This window comes from Agelaius phoeniceus, chromosome 2, assembly GCF_051311805.1.
Source record: "Agelaius phoeniceus isolate bAgePho1 chromosome 2, bAgePho1.hap1, whole genome shotgun sequence".
NCBI lineage: Eukaryota > Metazoa > Chordata > Aves > Passeriformes > Icteridae > Agelaius > Agelaius phoeniceus.
In genome coordinates, this window is record NC_135266.1 from 98,433,740 (window position 1) to 98,451,459 (window position 17,720).

The 17,720-nt window shown below is 37.3% G+C and overlaps 1 long non-coding RNA gene across 1 annotated transcript in view; it reads left to right on the forward strand.

The window, feature by feature from the left end:
• Nucleotides 1-4,469: 4,469 nt before the first annotated feature.
• LOC143693398 (uncharacterized) overlaps nt 4,470-17,720 on the forward strand; it is a 178,105-nt gene continuing 164,854 nt past the window's right edge. The window contains exon 1 of the long non-coding RNA XR_013181037.1: nt 4,470-4,575. This is a non-coding gene — a long non-coding RNA (uncharacterized LOC143693398). The remainder of the gene's footprint in view (nt 4,576-17,720) is intronic.

Sequence of the window (17,720 nt, forward strand, 5' to 3'; positions counted from 1 at the left end):
TTGAGTAGGAGGATCCAGTGCCCCTTCATCCCTCTCAGATGAGCCAATGCATCTCATACTTGGCTAGTAGCACTGCAATTTTCTCCTGCTGAATGTTCCTAAGACAGTTTGCTTTCACCGTAAACCAGTACTTTCAAGTTGCACTTATTCCTTTTGATGAATTGTTGCAAGTTTTTTCCTTCTAAAATGACTAATTTATCTTGAAGTGTTAAGGAAAGTTTGAAAACATAAATCTGAAGTCAAGAAAGCTAGAAGCTTGAGTATTGTGCAAATTCATGGTTTTGATTCTTTCAAGTATGCTCACTGTTAAGGAGAGAGAAAATGGACTTCTCTCACCTATTTTTTAAAAATGTAACTGAAATTCACAGCCAAATTGAAGGCAGCTACCTTCTTTCTTCCCAGTCAAATGTACAGGTTAATAAGAAATGACAGTTTTGAAATATTTGTAATCACTAGACTCCCTAAGACCAGTCACTTAGTGTGGTGCTGTGCATTGTTGTAAGGTCTTTGTTGGTCTAAAATATGACTTTTCCTTTTCTGTTGGTCGGAAAGACACATGTACTGTCTCATAGGAACAGCACTGGAGGCCCTTAAAAGGATACACATATTCATGGCATCTGCCTGGTTTTGGGGTTTTTTTTAATTTTGTTTTTTTACTTTGTGAAGATTTTTAGCACATGCCTTTCCTTTCTGAATATAAAAATGTCTGTTCTTGGCTCTTTTCTTTGACTAGTCCACTTTCACTCTAACATATTTTTGTGTCTCCCAAGGACATTACATTGGTAACTTCTAATCTAAACCTTGTGAATTTTTTTTCTTCCCCTATTGTCAGATAGTAAAAGATTTTACACTTGTTATTAATTTCACACATTCCTGATAAGAAAGAATGGCTATCATTGTTCTAAACATGAAGTTGTATTTTTATTTATTTTGCCTTTTCATGCAGGGCTTGGATGAATTAGTGTTTGTACAAGTGACATGACAGGAAGGATCATTATTTCTATTGCTGCCCTCTGGGGAATTCACTAAATTGGGTTTGAAGATTGTGATATTTTCAAGCTCAAGTATGCTGTTCTCTAATGGCAGTTGTTTCCACTCTTTCTTTCTCAATTTTCAGTTTTTTCTGTCATGACTGTCTTTCTGTCTTCTACAAGTTCTGCCAGAAAATCCACGTTAGTAGTAATGTTATGTTTCACAGCATCCAAATATGTACTGATTTTACTCACAGAGCCCAGGCTGCTGCTTACAGCTCTGAAAGTTGAAGTTTTTCCTAACTTTAGTAGGGTACAGACTAATTTATTAGCATTTGAACTTTGTGTTTGAATCACAAAATGGTTATGGAGTAATATTTCATCAGATGACAGGAATACATTTTCCAGTAGTTGGAGGGCAAGAGTTAAACACAACCATAGTGATAGGGGTTTTGGGTTTGGGTTGCTTTGTTTGAGTTTTATGTTTGTATTTTTAGTGGGTTTTTAAAGCAGTGGTTTCATTTAGTAGTGGCCTTCACTAAAAGAGGCTGTGGTAATCTCTGCTTCATAACACTTCAAACAAGTCCAACCTTCTGTCTTGCTTATGGTTTTCTTTTTGTCTTTGCCATGTGGAAGAGTAAAGTCTAATAGTTTTGTTACAAAACTGGCTTCAATATCTGTTTTCTTTTTTTTTTTTAATGCCACTATAATCCCCAGGTTCTTGTACTTCCTTCTTTATTATGCAGCTGTAAATGTGTTCAACTTATTTTTACTGGAAAATGCAGGTTTAAAAATAATAACTTAGTTTGGGTAGCATTCCCACATTTAAATACATGCTGTCTGAGGGACATGGAATTGTTTTTGCTAACTTTCATGACAATATATTCACAGGCATGGACAGAAAATAATCATGAGCTGCTTTTGTGTTAACAGTAATCCAAAGACACTCTGTTGCCTTTGTGTCTTTCTTTTTGGTGGATATGTGCTGTGTGATCCTTGGCTCTTGTATATGTTCTTTTCAAACCTATGAAATACTTTGCTTTATATAAAACCTATATTTTAATTTAAAAATATCAGAGATGCATTATGCTATTTTAAAATTTTGCCAACCTTAAATGTTAATTGTATTTTCTTTAGTAATGATTTGTAGTAGGCATCTGTGATCATGACAGTAAAGTGCACCTTGTAGCTACGCTCTTAGATGTATAATCAAATGGATGAAATACTTACTCAAAAACCAAAGGGAAAAAATACCAAAGCAAAACCAAACTAAAATGTTCTAGCAACTCCAAGCCCCACCTTCTGGTCTCTCTGACATATTACCACAAATTTTTGTGAAATTAATCATAAATTACCATCCCCATCACTGGCCATCATTAACTCAATTTCTACAACATTTCTGAAGCTGAACTTTACACTTACATATTCAAACTGGGGTTTAAGGCTTTTTAAGCAATGTTATACTCCTACCTTACCTTAGACAACTGGGTTCAATCTCAATAAGTTATTGTACCTTCTTGCTTTGTATTTGTTCTACTAAACAATCACTGTATCAATATTAGCATGTGCTACTTATAATAGGCTGTAATATTGTTGTGATTGAAATAATGATGCTTGTAAAACAAGCTACAGTCCTTGGATAGATTAACATTTTTATACTGACTTTTCTATTTAGCTGTGCCATCCTGACTTGAAGTCCCCACAAAGGAGATATTCAATTTCAAGGCAGAACTCGCTTGCCATTTCTTGCCATGATGCAGTCTCATCTGCCTACCTACACTTAATCCTAAAAGTATTTATGGAAGATCTAAAGTTATTCTTTCTGAAGGAAGAATGCTGAATATTTTTCTGTCTAATATCAGTGAATTGTTGCTTTGGGAATGAATTGAGAAGTTTCTAAAGTATTTTATCTGGCATTACTTTAATTACCAGAATTACTGGTAACCAAGCTTCTTGCAAAGTCAGCTCAAGCTTCTCCTTCACTTTCTGGGACATTGAAAATTCTAATAGTTTACTCCCTTACTGGTAGTATCTCATGATAGTTAAGACTTCCTCATGGCAATATCTGGTGATAGGTTCTTCATCCTAGATTACCTTGAAATCAATGTGTTTTGGTGCCCTGGGCATCTTTTAAAAAAGGAAGCCCCAGCAGAGAAAACTTTCTAAGCATGTTGCATGTCAAGTCTTTAACATTTGTTATATCCACACTATTAAATGCCTACATTTTGGCTAAAACACCCCTAGCTTTCTCTTAAAGCCTCTGCCAGTTCAAACTCCAATACAGTGAGGAAAAGACAGTAGCTCCTGGCTGAGATGCACCTTCTGAGCTGTCCCAGTGAATTTGCCACTAGGCAGCTGCTGTTATTTCACTAGAGATGAGGAGCCCAGATGCTTGAGTCATCATGTTATTGGTGCCTGGATGTGTCAGGAGCTAAATTAACCTACAGGATACACTGATACCTGCTGTCAATTTTTGTCTGGCTGCAGTTGGGAGGATTTCTTTAACTTTTCTGTGGAGAACCATCTACCCTCCTTTGCACTAGCAAGGCTCCAGGGGTGGCCTGGAGGAGTGCTGTTGGCTGCATTCCTTCTCTTTGGATGATGTTACAAAGCCATACTCATGGAATAAATGCCATACTCATTGCTGCAAATCTGACCTTGGCACATTGACATGGCAAGAGATCATCTGGAATGAAAAAAATGTTTGCTCTGAAGTTCTCTTTTTTCAGGTCTTGTTGCACCAGCTGCAGTTTATGTAATGCATATCAATACAGGTAGAATTTCCTTTGGTAAGGAAATTGCAAACAGCACGCCCAGGCATTTTTTATTGACCCCTGAAAAGATCTTGCTGTGCTTTATCTGCAATTCTAGTTGCATTCCCTTGACAGCAGGAACACGTTTTCCATGGCGGGCATTTCTTGCTGCTTGCTGTCCTCTCTGACTGGTGTGTGTGACACCACCTGCAATCTGTACCCTCTTGGAAGTGAGGTTCAGCATCCAGACTAGGCCAAACACAGAGTTATTTGTAGTCTTGTTGATTCATAATGATGCTGGAGACTAATGCTTGAGATGTTCTCTGTAATGTAATTGCTACATAATAAAAAAAGTGCAAATATGATTGCAGGGTGATCTAAAAGGGATGTTCTATTAGTCTGGATGGGATAAAAGCAGACTGAGTTTGACAACAAGTCTAGCACTCTGTAGTTTGAAGTAACATCTTTCAGTCTGACATTACCAGTATAGATGGAAGTAGGAAATAGATGCTTTGAGAGTTTAGGTTAAGTACTATGCTGGATACCTTAAAGTTATAATTGATTTGTATTATAATTGTCCACCTGGACAACTAGTATTCCCTACCCTAATAGAAGGCTTTTAGCACTCAGCTGTGTGAGCTCCCCTCTGAGCTCTGTCCTTCGAGCATTCAGGTGATGTGATACAAACTTTTTAACCCAGAAAAGTTCTTGAAAAAAATATTGTCCTAAAATTCAGTTGAAATTATGTGTTGTATACTTTTAGAGGCAGCTGGACTGAGTGAGGAGTGAAATGAGAAATCAAGCACTTGGACCATGTTTTATGGGATGTGCAGCCTACACAGTAAGTCAAGGTAATATGATATTATCTCCCTTTATTATTCCTAAATTTATCTTTTCTCTTCACATGCATCAGTATTGCACCTAGTTCAACAGATTTATGTAATATGATCTAAAACAAGAGTTTTGAGTGGTGATTGGTACTGAATTCCAGAATGGTGAACCAGGGAACACAAATTTAGGCAGACCTTGCCTGGCCTATGCAGACCTGTACCTTGAGTGAGTTCTGCTCACCCAACACTGCCTCAGTGTTGATTACTGCTCAGCTGGTAGCAGCAACAGGGTCAACCCCCAGGTAGTCCATTAATGAACTTGGTCTAAACTGGGATTCAGTGTCTGTACTTGAAAAATTACTATTTCCTGGTATTTTGGCACCTGACAACTAGTCTGGTCAAAAATTTCCTGTCTCAACTCAGATCTGAGATTGGGCAGGGATACTTTCAGCAGGCGTTAAATGATATTTGGAGCCAAAGGATGTTTTCCAACATAACTGGATCTTTTATGCCAGCTGGCATGTTTAATTTATGTCCCTTTGTATGTTGTATTTGCTAATATAGACAAAACCTTTTCTTGTTAAAGTTCTAACACTTACCAACTAAAAATAGAGCCTCCAGGTCAAAGTGTTTTCAAAGTGGACCTGAGGCTCCATTGAGAGATTAAACTCATCTTTATGTCAAGTTGGATTGTAGGCACATAAAATTTTCCTGTCAGCTGGGATGGGACATATCTTGGGCTGAGGACTGTCAAGTCCCTGCACCATTGTGGATTTTTTCCTGCTCCTACTTCAGAGCATGTAGCTTATGTGTTTTTCCACTACACTAAAGCACAGGGAATAACTGATTCTTGAGTAGCCTTAAGATTATATGGCCAGAAACTGGTAAAAGATGAACCTTTGGCTCTGAAATTTCTTTTTACCTACCTAAAGATCCCTTATGCTTTCAAAATCTTGTAGAACTAAGCATGTTCTTAATCCCCTGTTTTTTCCATCTTTGGAGATTTTTAGGTATCTTGTAGAGTGGCGCTGTAGGAACCATCCCTGATTTGTTGGACCTTTATTTCAGAAAGTGTTGGTCATAACATTTAGGCAGGTGTTTGAAAAGCCACACAAGGCTGCTGGTGGTACATCCCATGGTCAATAGGTCTCTTGAAAGCACCTTTGGACTAAAAAGCATGCATTCACTGAAGTACCTCTTTTTGGAGAAATTTTCTAATATTTTGTTTCTGAAGCTTGTGGAGAGGGTTAATTGAATGCATAAATACTTTTCTTTGTGTAAGTCTTCTATTCTTTTTGGCTTGGGATTCTTTTTTCCTTTTATAAACATTTCTGACTGTCCACCTCCCAATTCAGAAATGACCCATTTTTTTTCATTTATAAAGCTACTATGTCATCTATCCTGGCCAGCAGGCTATCCTTCTCTGCAGTCATATATGAAATTTGGTTATAGTCTTCAGATAGAATGAATATTCAAAATTTTTGGAGGTGACTTAACTGTGTGTCATTGATTAAGTATATTTTAGCTTAGAACTGTAATCAGAGCTCTGTTATTCAATTAAAAAAACAGTCTTGATTCAACCTTTAACTCACCCTGTGGTGTTTGTGTCGCATGGTTAAAACATTGGAGTTTTTTCTAGACAGAAAAAACTGTCATGAAAAGACATGTGTTGATATTTTGATAGAAATATAGTAATCTAGTGATTAAATTATGTAGCTACTTATATGTCATGCTGTAAATGTATTTGTACTTGGTACGGTACCCTGGTTATGGAAAGTACTTTTAGCACCCCTACAGGTTACATTCCCTGGGGTTACATTCTCTGGGGAAGTGTTTGCCTCCATAGTTAGAGGGCTTCTGTAGTTTTGTTGTCTGGACAATGTTTTTCTTTAATTGAACTATAAGTCTGTTCTCAGCAGGTATTTATTTTTCAGTTACCTGCTGCAGCTACTGCAGACTTGAAGAACAGGTTGGCTCACTCAAAGCCTTTTCTATTTTCTTGCATTATATTATCTGATGTAATCAAATAGATCACTCCTATTTACAGACCCTGTCTTCCATAGGAAAAAAAACCAATCCTATGCAGCTGAAAAGGGTCACCCCTGAAAAGTCCCAAAAGGTGGCTAGTGTCATGCAGATGAAGAATTTACTTTATGTATTTAGTTACTCATGAAAGAATGTTGCTATTATGACCCTCTTATAGATGAAGGTCCTGTAAAGAAATGGGTGAGGGTCTCATGTGCAACATGAACATGGGTAACAAAAATGCTTTTCCACCCAGAAAGAAGCCTGAAAGACAGTTATTTTTACCCTGCATATAATGTGGGAGTTGCTTGATCTCCAGAAAACCAGCCAGGGCCTCACTCAACTCTTGTCTTCTGCATGATGCAGCTGGCATTTTCTGCCTCAACTTCCCTGCTGTGGCTGCTAAAGGCACAAAGGTGTTTTACTACTGGTGAGTGAGGGTGTAGTGAGAGATTAATTTCCAGCCCCTCTCCACAACAAGATCTCCTTAGGGTAAGAGAGAGGTGATACTTTTTTTATGTCGGATTTAAAAATGCAGCTATGCTGCAGAAAGGTTAACAAAAAAAAGAAAAAAGTTAGTTTGTGAAGTTAAACCTGCTTGGATACTTAATGCAGTGCATCAGTGAATGCACAGACAGAGTGAGGCAGAAGAAGACAAGACAGCATTGGAGGTAACTGAGTATTCCCTGTTTTTGCAGGTGATAGCTATCAAAAAATGATGTCATTTTTAAAAGTGATAGCACCTAACTTTTGTTACATTTACATAGGGGTCTCTTAAATGCACTGCTACAAATCTATCTTGTTGTATTTTTATATATAAAGTAGATTTATCTCTTTTGTTTGAGACCCACCTGTTGCCTGAATTCATTTTTAGGAGAGAAAATGTTTTTCCCTTTCCCCTTCTAATGAAATATGGCATTTCTTCCTTATATAAAATTGTGCTTTTGGACCAATAAGTCTCTGCTGACCTCAGCCAAGGTGGACATGCTTATTCAGAAATTCATATGGAGATAAAGTATTTTTAAATAGAAAAATATGCAGTCCTGGCCCTTGGAAATAAAAATCTCTCAAATCTAACTCTGCCAGTTGGTATAAAATATCTTTGTGATAGTTTGTCCTCTCTGCTGATGAGAATCTGAAATGACATGATTGTGTGATGTGCCTCTGTTTGGATCTTAGAACAGGACCTCTCTGTAGATCTCCCCAAATTTCACCCATTTGAAACAGAAGCTGAATAACTCATTGTGTTTTTTTTAAACGATCCTTTTCAAAAGATGTATTGCTTGTTATTGTGAATCAGTCATGCTACAAAAAAAGAAATCAAATTCTTGTTTATAAGAAATACTAAATAAGATATCCAATATATTCAAGTTCTGTTAGAACTGCTTATGAGTGGTACTTTATTTGGTACATTTTTTTATTAAGTGTATCACAGCTGTGGATAAATATGAAATCAGTAGTCAAATAGGATAAATAGTTAATCAGTAGTCAGTTATGGTATTTTCCTCTGACTAACATCATCTAAATTCTCAAATATTGGGATGTAGTTTTATGTATTGCAAAGTTTTATGAAGAGGCTAATAAAAATATTTTTCTAGGACAGCTCTTTAGATGACTGAGAGATTTTTTTCAGTATTTTAATGGTTTATTCTTTTTTATGTATGTTTTTCTTTTATTAAATCTGGTAAACTGCAGAAACAGCAGCATTTCAAGTAACTAGCCTGAGTGGTTTAATAAAAACCATAAAAGAATAGTCAAAACTTTGCTTTTGTGATGTCATTGGAATGCCCTATGTGTTGTGGTTATAGCTATTTATATTAGTCCAAATATTTGTATAATGCACAAAGTGAAAGTATAAGGTGTTAAGTAGAGAATTACCATTTTCTTTACAAGAGAGGTGTTCATTTCTATGAGCAGATGACATCTGCATTTTTAGGGAAATGACTTTCAAGCTTCCAAATTTTTAAGGAAAACATGCATAACACAATATACCAAGGAGAAACATTTGCTCTTTCCTTTGTATTTGTCAGCTGGTCTTAAATGAAACCAAAAGAAACACCTCTAATTGCTATGTTAATTCCTTTCTATGAATTAGAGTGAGCTTCCCCATCTTCAGAGTAGTGCAGACATATCCTGAAAGTGGACGGAAAACAGTGGTTTTAGCTCCTTAGCTAAAAACACCTGTGGCTCTGGTGGGCCAGTCAGCATGCCCAGGAATCAGGACACAAGTCAGAGACTCTTGTGAGGTGTTAAATTCACACCTGGTTGGAAGGTAGTTTCACTACCCTCTCTGTTGTGGTAATCAATAAACAATGTCTCTAAAAAAGGCCTGTACATTATTCAGTGGATTAGAACCTTATGGTTTTAAATTTCTTTTCCTCTTTTGTTGTCATGACCTCAAATTGCACTGTTCAGGCAATTATTTCAGCTCTATCATAGACCAGAAAACAATTTCCAGTAGTAGCAAACAAAATACATTAAAAAAAAAATTCTTTTTGGTCAAAAGGGAGTAGAAAACACAATAGCAGCGCAAACTAGGTCGTATTAACAGTCCTTGCTTAGGATAGCTGGGTCTTCCATTAGCTTTGAACACGTTTTTGATTACTGGAGCTTACCTTTTGATTTCTGCATTCCCAGACACATCTGAACCTTGAAAGGTGGCCTTAATACAACCATTTATATACTCTTGAATTCAAATGTCCATTTAAAAATACAGCAATAAAGCAGTGAAGTACATCAATAACTGTGTCAGAAAACTAGGAATTAGATGATTGTTGATGGATGTTGATGCTTGTTGTATGGAGATTTCCATATAACCTGGTGATTCTTATTTCAAACTATTTTTGAACAGGCAGGAATGATAGGCTTTGCATTTAGGAGCGAATAAAAATGTCAGTTGAGTACTTTTAAGTTTTATTGCAGTCTTTTTAGAAAACAAAACTCACTGTCTGAACTCTTTTTTTCTCTTTGAGGTTCCTGGGATAGAAATCAGGTTGCACTTGGTATGTGGGCAGGTGATATTTGTGATGAGTACTAATTGATTTGATGGGCATATTCTGAAAGACAGAAGGCACTTTCAGGAATTTTGTGATAGTTTTTAAGCAAAATAGATGAAAAGACATACAGTGTTCTGGGATTTTTTGCCATATTGGTCTACATTGTTAGCTTCAATGAATTTGACTGGGAATTCAAAACAAAACTTGGGCAGACTCAGAATAAATTAGAATAAAATCAAAGACAATTGCAGGATGCTCTGTGAGGAAAATCTGTAAACTTTCATACAGTTCTAACTGACAGAAATCCTGTTCTCATGCTAATATAGCCAATAATGAAGAAATGTGGGAACAAAAATACAGTGAATGTGTTGTACAAGCAGAATTGTGCTGAACCAGGCTGAATAATGGTGTTCTCTATGGGATGCCAGCCAGCCCCTTAATGCTTACTGCTGCTGCAAAAGCACTTGCTAATCCTGCACCAGGAATTGTTTTTCTAAATCATGTTAGGACTTTGATTTCATTGTAATGCATGGAGGCAAGGGGGATTGTGTCTGAGGCTCGGGACAGACAGTGTGCCCCTTTGGAATAAGGGTGCTTTGTAATGGTGTGTCATGCTGGAATTGCAGCTGACAACAGCCTGCGCAAGGAGCAGTGGCTTGGAGGAAACTGTCTAATTCCCGGGCTCTTTTCTTACCTGGGAAATTTGGTGCTACAGACCAGACTAATGGTGACATTTGGGACTCTTGTGTCTTGAATGCTTTTTTTAGTTGCAACACAAAAGGGTGACAGTTGTGTTAACACTGTATGAGAGGAAGAAGGAAACAACAGCTAGTCTGGCTGCCAGAATCTTGAATTTCCATCTTACCCTGCAAGGAATTTCCCTCAGAAAGCCAGGTTTTAAACACTGTAGACAGAAATATGCTGGTTTCATAAGTATTTAGATGTGAAGGAGATCTAGCAGAAGACATGCATTCAGAATATCTTCATTTTTAACTTAAAATCCACACTGAACTCTGCTCTATTTTGCTCATCAATAGCTAAATATTGGGATGGTGAAAGGAACAGTTTTATTTAGCACCAAATATGAATACCTGTTTGTAGATGTATCTTGGTGTAAGAGCAGGGATTTCACAAAGGTGACTAATAAAGAAAGACCCAAGTGTTCCCTGAGATTTATGTTTTTAGGAGATTAGAGAATATTAAAACATACATAAATATGAACTATTGCTGAAGACAACTGAGGAGTTTTGTAATAATATTGAGTACATGTGGAAGTACTTAGCTCTGTGAATAACTTGTGGATAACTTGGGTAACTTTCCTACCATAACGTGTAGGAAATGATGTCTCTGTTCAGTGGAAGACAGGGTGGTTCAAGAAACATGACTGCCTGGCAAGCTGCCTAGGAAAGGCATCAGAATCCTCCCATTCCTTTCTTTTGTCCACTTTGTTGCTTTTTAATGCCTCGTTGAAGGGAAGCTGATCTTTTGCAAAATTCTCAGCAATCAAGCCAAACCAAGATGGGCAATGATAAGCAAGGAGTGATTTCAATCAGTTTCAGAATGTCAGTATAACTTTCTATTAAAATATGAATCCATCTAAAAAATCCTTCCCAAAAATTATTTTAAGGTAAGTCTCCCTGGAAATAAAGTCATAGGCTTCAAAAATCCTATTTATTGAAAACTACAGAAGTTAAGCTTTTTGTTTGTGAGATGTTCTGCTGTTTTGGGTAACTCCTGAGTGGCTTTTGTTAGTTTCAGTATAGACAATTTCTTTGACCACTGTTCATTTCCCATGAACTCTGAATCCTCAGATACCCTTTCATCTGACTTGGACATCTTTATCTTGTAGGCATAGAATTCTAGGCACAGAATTGTACAGCTAACATTATTATTCATAAATTGCTTTTAATTAAAAGTCTCTGGAAAATCGACACTGAAGTATCTGCCTGTTATGATTATAAGTTAATATACATTAATTTGCCTTGCTTCTTAAGAGAAGCAAGTGTTACTGCACAGAACTGTTATAATCACAGTCTGAAGCCCACAGAACTTCTTCATAAATTAGATTAAAAAATACTTTCTTATAAAGCTAAGTGACTTTATAGATCAATGTTTCCAGATAAGATCCAGCATAAGCTACTCCAAAGAGAGAGAGCATCAATCTTAGGTGATTCATTTCCTCAGCTTCTCCCAATGCAATTTAGGGAATAGACAGTCTCTGCAATAAAAACTCTTCCCAAAGGGCTGAATATTTATACTAAGATGTTTTTAATAACTACAAAAATTGCATCATCTCATGTGTAAGAGCTTTGTATAATGCATTTGAAAAATCAAATAAGAAAATTTAATGAACACAGTGTTATTTTTTTTTTTAAATGAACAATTTCTCTTTCAAAAGCAGTGTTTCTCTTTTACGTCAATATCAAAATCATAAGGTAACCTTCTTATTGTGGCATCAACTACTTTTACTAGTTGACATTTTACTGTCGTTCTGATTTCTGGGAGATCATTATTGTCAAATTTACTGCATGCACATTCACAAGCAAGTTTAAGAATGATGACTTTTACTTGCCTTTGCTGAAGGACCAGGAAGTGTGATTTGCATGGAAGAACTGGAAGTCAGTAGTGATCACTTTTTTTTATATATTTCCAATAATACTGCCTCTGCCTCTGTTTCCTGGGTGAAAGATAGGGAAAATAATTATTTATATGTCAGGAAATAATTTTAGGAATTTGAATGCAAAATGTTTTGGAAATCTGAACTTAAAACCTAGAACTGTGAAATCCTATATGGTAATTTATTTTTATTTTGCAAAAAGGTAGCAGAGGAAACCAGAAAATACTATGTCACTCTTCTACTGTAAAACATAACAATATTTGATTTGTGGGAAAAAGTATGTTATCTAGAAGAATCACTGCTTGCAGTCTTGAGAGGGAAGGTGGGGGTTCAGGAGTGGGGAATTCTTTGAGTGTGGGCCCTTGGGGATGGGCAGATGTGGCAGAGAGGGCAACAGGAGAAAAATTAGATTTCCTTTGGTCTGTATTTTGGGTCATGCAGTGGGAGCAGACAAAAGTATATGTGGCTTAGGAACCAGGGTAGAATCACAGTGGGTGGAAAAAAAGCTGAGCAGTTTAGAAATTAAAAAATAATTGTTTAACAAGGTAAATTGTAAGGAATATTAATCCCAATATTTCCGGGTGGGACATGCCTGGCCTCGTCTGACCCTTGCTGCTGGACCAAAGGCAGCAGCTGTGGTGTTTCACCCCAGAGATACCCTTGGCTGGCTGGATGCTGCAGCTGGGCACTCGGAACAAATCCAGGCATAGTAGAAACTCAGTTTTCCTCTGGTGGAAAAGGTTCAGGCGACGGTGAAGAGAAAATGGAGAGGATTCTATTGTATAGTTTTAATCCAGAGTTTTATTCCAGGATGATAGACCTCTGAATGTTGTAACAGCTCCCAACAGAATCCTGACCGCATGGTCCCGTCTCCTTTTAAGCCCAGGGACAGGGGAAGGGGAAGGGACAGGTGAGGCACCAGCCAGGTGGGACGAGGAGAAGGCTCAGGAGATAAAGACACTTGGACAGGCCAATGAGCCCGGACCTGAGGGGCATCTTTTGAACTTCTGCCAACCACACCACGACTCTGCTGGAATGTTAAGATTGATGGACAGCTCTCAGCCGGAGGGCAAAGGGGAAAGGAGATGTTGGCACACCTGGGGGGGTTGGGATAGGTGAAACAGGAAATGGCATCACACTGCAACAGTAAATGACTTTTTTTTTGGGTTTTTTTCCTCTATAGGCCGCTATGTCAGAGAACATTCAGTCACTTGTTATCATGGAATCAAACATACAAGGTAGCAGTTGGTATTTACAAAACAGGTGGAAGACTTTGCTTCTGAGGAAAGGCTTATTAACCACATTAAAAATCATGAACAAAAGCTGGCAAACTTGAGCTGATGAGCAGAATTCCAAAACAGGAACTACTCAATAGCAGTGATTTGGTTGAAATGCTAGTATGCATTTAAAGAACCAAATAGTTTAATGTTTGTGTCTGGGTAATCTCATTCCTTCTTACTGTGTTTCTTTGATTTCCACAGCCTAATTCAGATGTTTCCCAATTTTAAATTAAGACATAATCTGTATTATGGTAGGCAACTGAGTTTGGGAGTAGTAGAAACCATGGTTAGTCACTACACTGGGCAAAAAAGGTAGCCTGTATCACTCAGCAAAAAGTCAGGTGATGGTTACCTTTTTTGCCTTAAAAAGGACATTTTCCTACAATAGACAAACTAACAAAAGCTGGTAAATAGTGTGTTTGTGAGAGCAGCTCAGAAAATCTACATCAAGTATGGGAAAAATACCAAGAAATGTACGTGCTGTATTAATTTTTTAGGTTTCTTGGGGTTACCCTCTCCAAGTAGCTAAATTGTTATTCTTCAATGGTTTAGTATTTAGGTATCAAACTGTAAATACCTAGAAATAACACTTTACAACCTTTGTATATCTGGACTAAGATTAGACAAAAGATGTGCAACTTAGTTCTTGATCAAAATAGAGGCTGGTGTGACCCTCTTGACCTGTTCCTCTGTCCTTTGGGCAGAAACCAGCTCTGGATTTGGTTGGTTTGGAATTGCTGTGTGTTGACTCTGGGGATGCTCAGAAAAAAAATTAAATGAGAAATTTCTGAGACTTGTGGATTTTCAGCCATTAAGATAGCAGTTTGGATCATTCTTGTTTTTGAGACTGCTTGTTATCATGACCTTCACGCCTGGGAAATTCCTGCCCCTCTTCCACACTGGGCTGTACTGGCCCAGTAAGAGCAACAGCTCCCGGTGACTCTCTCAAGTTTGGTTTCCTTGAGTAGCTAGAGTGAAAGTAGGTTCTGACTTTCTGGAGTTTCATGATTAAATGGCAATTAAGGTTTTCTGATAAACAAAATAACCTAAATAAATACTGCTACAAACTCTCAGCTTTTGAAACTTGCTTTCTTAGCTTTGGGAATTTTTTTTTCATTTCTCCAGAGTCAAGGTAGAATTGCTTTCTATGTAGTGAGATTTTTTGTTTCCCAAGGCAGTCAATACCATTATTGTAAAAAAAATTTCTTTTCTTTTCATCATTCTATTGTTAGCTTGCTTATGACTAGAATAAAAAAAAATAGTGATAATTGCTAGGAAGTGACACCAACAGATAAAAGCACTGCAAGGCTTCATGCTAACATGCTGCCTGTCAGTATTAAATGTGTTTACTTTTCAGAATTATTGTCACCTTTAGCTGTCCAGAAGGAAAAAAAACCAAGCTGTTAGCAGAGGTAATTTCCAAGGACATAACAATTAAGAGGACGTGAGTGTCAGTTTGTTTAAATAGGTTTCAATATATGTTATTTTTTTAACATTAACTACTTCTCAGGCAAATTAATCCTCTAAAATACAGCTTTCGGTATTGAGAGTTACTGATTCACTGGTTATTTCCTATGAAGATGATGATAAATTGGGATGCTGGTGAACATGCAATTTAGGGTTTCCAGTACAGAAACAGCTGTTAGCAGAGACTGGTCATGTACATCATGTCAGGGAGAGTTTACTGCAGCCCTGGGTTAGGTCTTCTGGCATTCCATGATATGCAGCTTAATAGCTGCCCAATATTTAAATAAGGGGACCAGCTTGGATTTCAGGCCCTGAAAGCTCTAACATTCCTTTCTTGCACAGTCCCAGAGGGCCATGTGGTGCCTTTGATAAGTAAACATTTGTCTGGTGGCTTGAACAATTCAGGAGATGAAATGAGACAGAAGTTGTCTCTGCAGGTGGGTTAACAGCTGCTGCCAAGTGCCTCTCTATCTTACTATCTCAGAGCAAACCTCAAAGATGAGCCTGAATAATTTCCAGTGTCATATAAAGACTGGAAAGCAGCAGGAGTGATTTGTTCTGATTCTTCTGAAAAAGATTGATGCAGTGTTTGTTTTTCAATATTTGAAATTGAGAGAGAAAACCCCACTATTTTGGTTCTCCAGTCATTTAAAATCTTAATATGATATGCAGATTCCAGCTCTTTAAAAAATCTGATTGCAAGCAGAAGCAATTAACCCTCTAAATGCATCTCCATAATTTAGTTATCAATTAGCTTTGTCTTAGTGGCTCACAAACTGTTACAAACAAGACATAGGGAAACTTGTTGGAAACCAGTTACTTGGAAATGTAATTAACTGGCTTATTTGTAGATGAATGTTTTTGACAGAAGCTTTAAGGAGGGAAGCACAGAATTTTATGTGGAAATAGCTCTGCAAAATTAAAGCCACTTCTCCCCCTGCAATCCTATTCAAATCCTCCTGCTCTCTCCCTGTTTTTATCTGTAGGTTACCATGTCATTGCTGCTACTGATTTATCTTAAACTTGAGTTTCCCACAATGAGTAAAGGGGAGAGCAAGAAGGGAAATTATGATATATTAAGTAGAAGGCAAAGAGATTTCTTTGAGAAAGAGAAACCATTCAGTGTTTAGCTGAGCTATCTTCATTCTTCAAATGTCTCATGGCAACCTGACTTTCCCAGTTCACTTTTGTGAACAGGAATTGAAAGAGGGATGCATTTCCCATCACCTGTACATTGCATGCATCAGCAGGCCATTTCTGTAAGTGCATATCTGTGATGGTAGAAAAAGGTTTACTTTCTAAAAATCCATAGAAAGCAGATCAAATATGTGTCCTCTATGCAACTGAATCCTGAGCTGGGATCTAGCTGGCTTTTATGAGCTAATGAGAGTCACTGTGGGTCAAGACTTGAATGGAAACTTCCAGGAAAAATAAAAGTGTAGTAGGAAGTACTCTTTACTGCATCCATAAGAGGTGCTTGCCCTTTGACTCAGTGATACAATATAGTTAGAAAGATACTTATAACAGTTTATGAAGTCTTATGGAGTGGTGTCCAAAAAGATCAGGTGCTTTTAGTGCGTGGAACAACAGCTTCCCTCTGGAAGGTCTGGCACGATGTAATAATAGGGCATGTAAATATCTGGTACTTCTAATGGGCAGTAACACAAGCTGGGGAAATAAAAACTCATCCAAATGCTTCAACAACAAACCAGCTTGATGGAAACATATTTTTTCTTTCATAATTTACCAATGGTGAATATATACAATTAAGAAGTAAATAGTGGAATATATTCTAAGAAGCTGTGAAGGCCACAACAGCAAATGGATTAAGAGCAACCAAGTAACTTCATGCAGAAATTCATTAGTGGCAATAACATATGAGATTTGAAGGCAATCTTCAGACTATGAACAGCTAGTTTGCCAAATCTAGAGAATACACCACAAGAAGGATCATTCTGTGCATGCCTTACTTCCTAAGCAGGCTTTCCTCAGTGCCAACTCTGTGATAAAATAAATTCAGGAGATATTTTCCTAACCCTACTCATGCAGCCATTCCTACAACAATATGCACAGACAACAGAAGGGCTGTTTATAAAGCAGAATGAACTTTGTTTTGGTAGTCCATAGCTTTGAAAAAAAGAAAGAATTATGAAGAGCTGGGAATTTGTGAACTGGCACTGGAACAAGGGAAGTGAAGAAAGCAGAAGAACAAAACTCAGTGTGTCAGGGAAAAATTAAAGGTCTGTCAGTATTTAACTTTATCTTCATCACAAATCCATTTATACCTGATAAAACTACATGTAATTAACTTCAGTTAATTTGTATTGTAGAAGAGATGGGTTTTTTTTATGCTTTAGTGAATATCTCTTTTTCAAATCCTGCTGCTGAAATGTTGAGTAAGTTCAGTTTATTACTATAGTTTCCTATTAGTGCAGCAGATTACCAGGTGGCAAGGACCTGGACCAAGACCCAGGTCTCATGCTGTAAATGCCATTTAGTCAAATGTAAGTGCCACTGTGCATCTGAGGAAGCAAGGCAATTAAGGAGTGTTTTGTTTTGTTTTTCCTTGCTAATTATACCCAGACTACAATTTCCTGATACCTTGAGAGAATTGCAGTGTGGAGCATAAGACTTTTCATCATGTTGCAGTCTTACCAGGCCAGCATAAATATTGCATATAAACTGACAAAAAAAAAACCCCAAAAATTAATTGAATTGAAGACTTTTGCCTTTGTTTGGAAACAATAATTTAATCTTTGCTTTTCTTCCTTTGCATTCTAG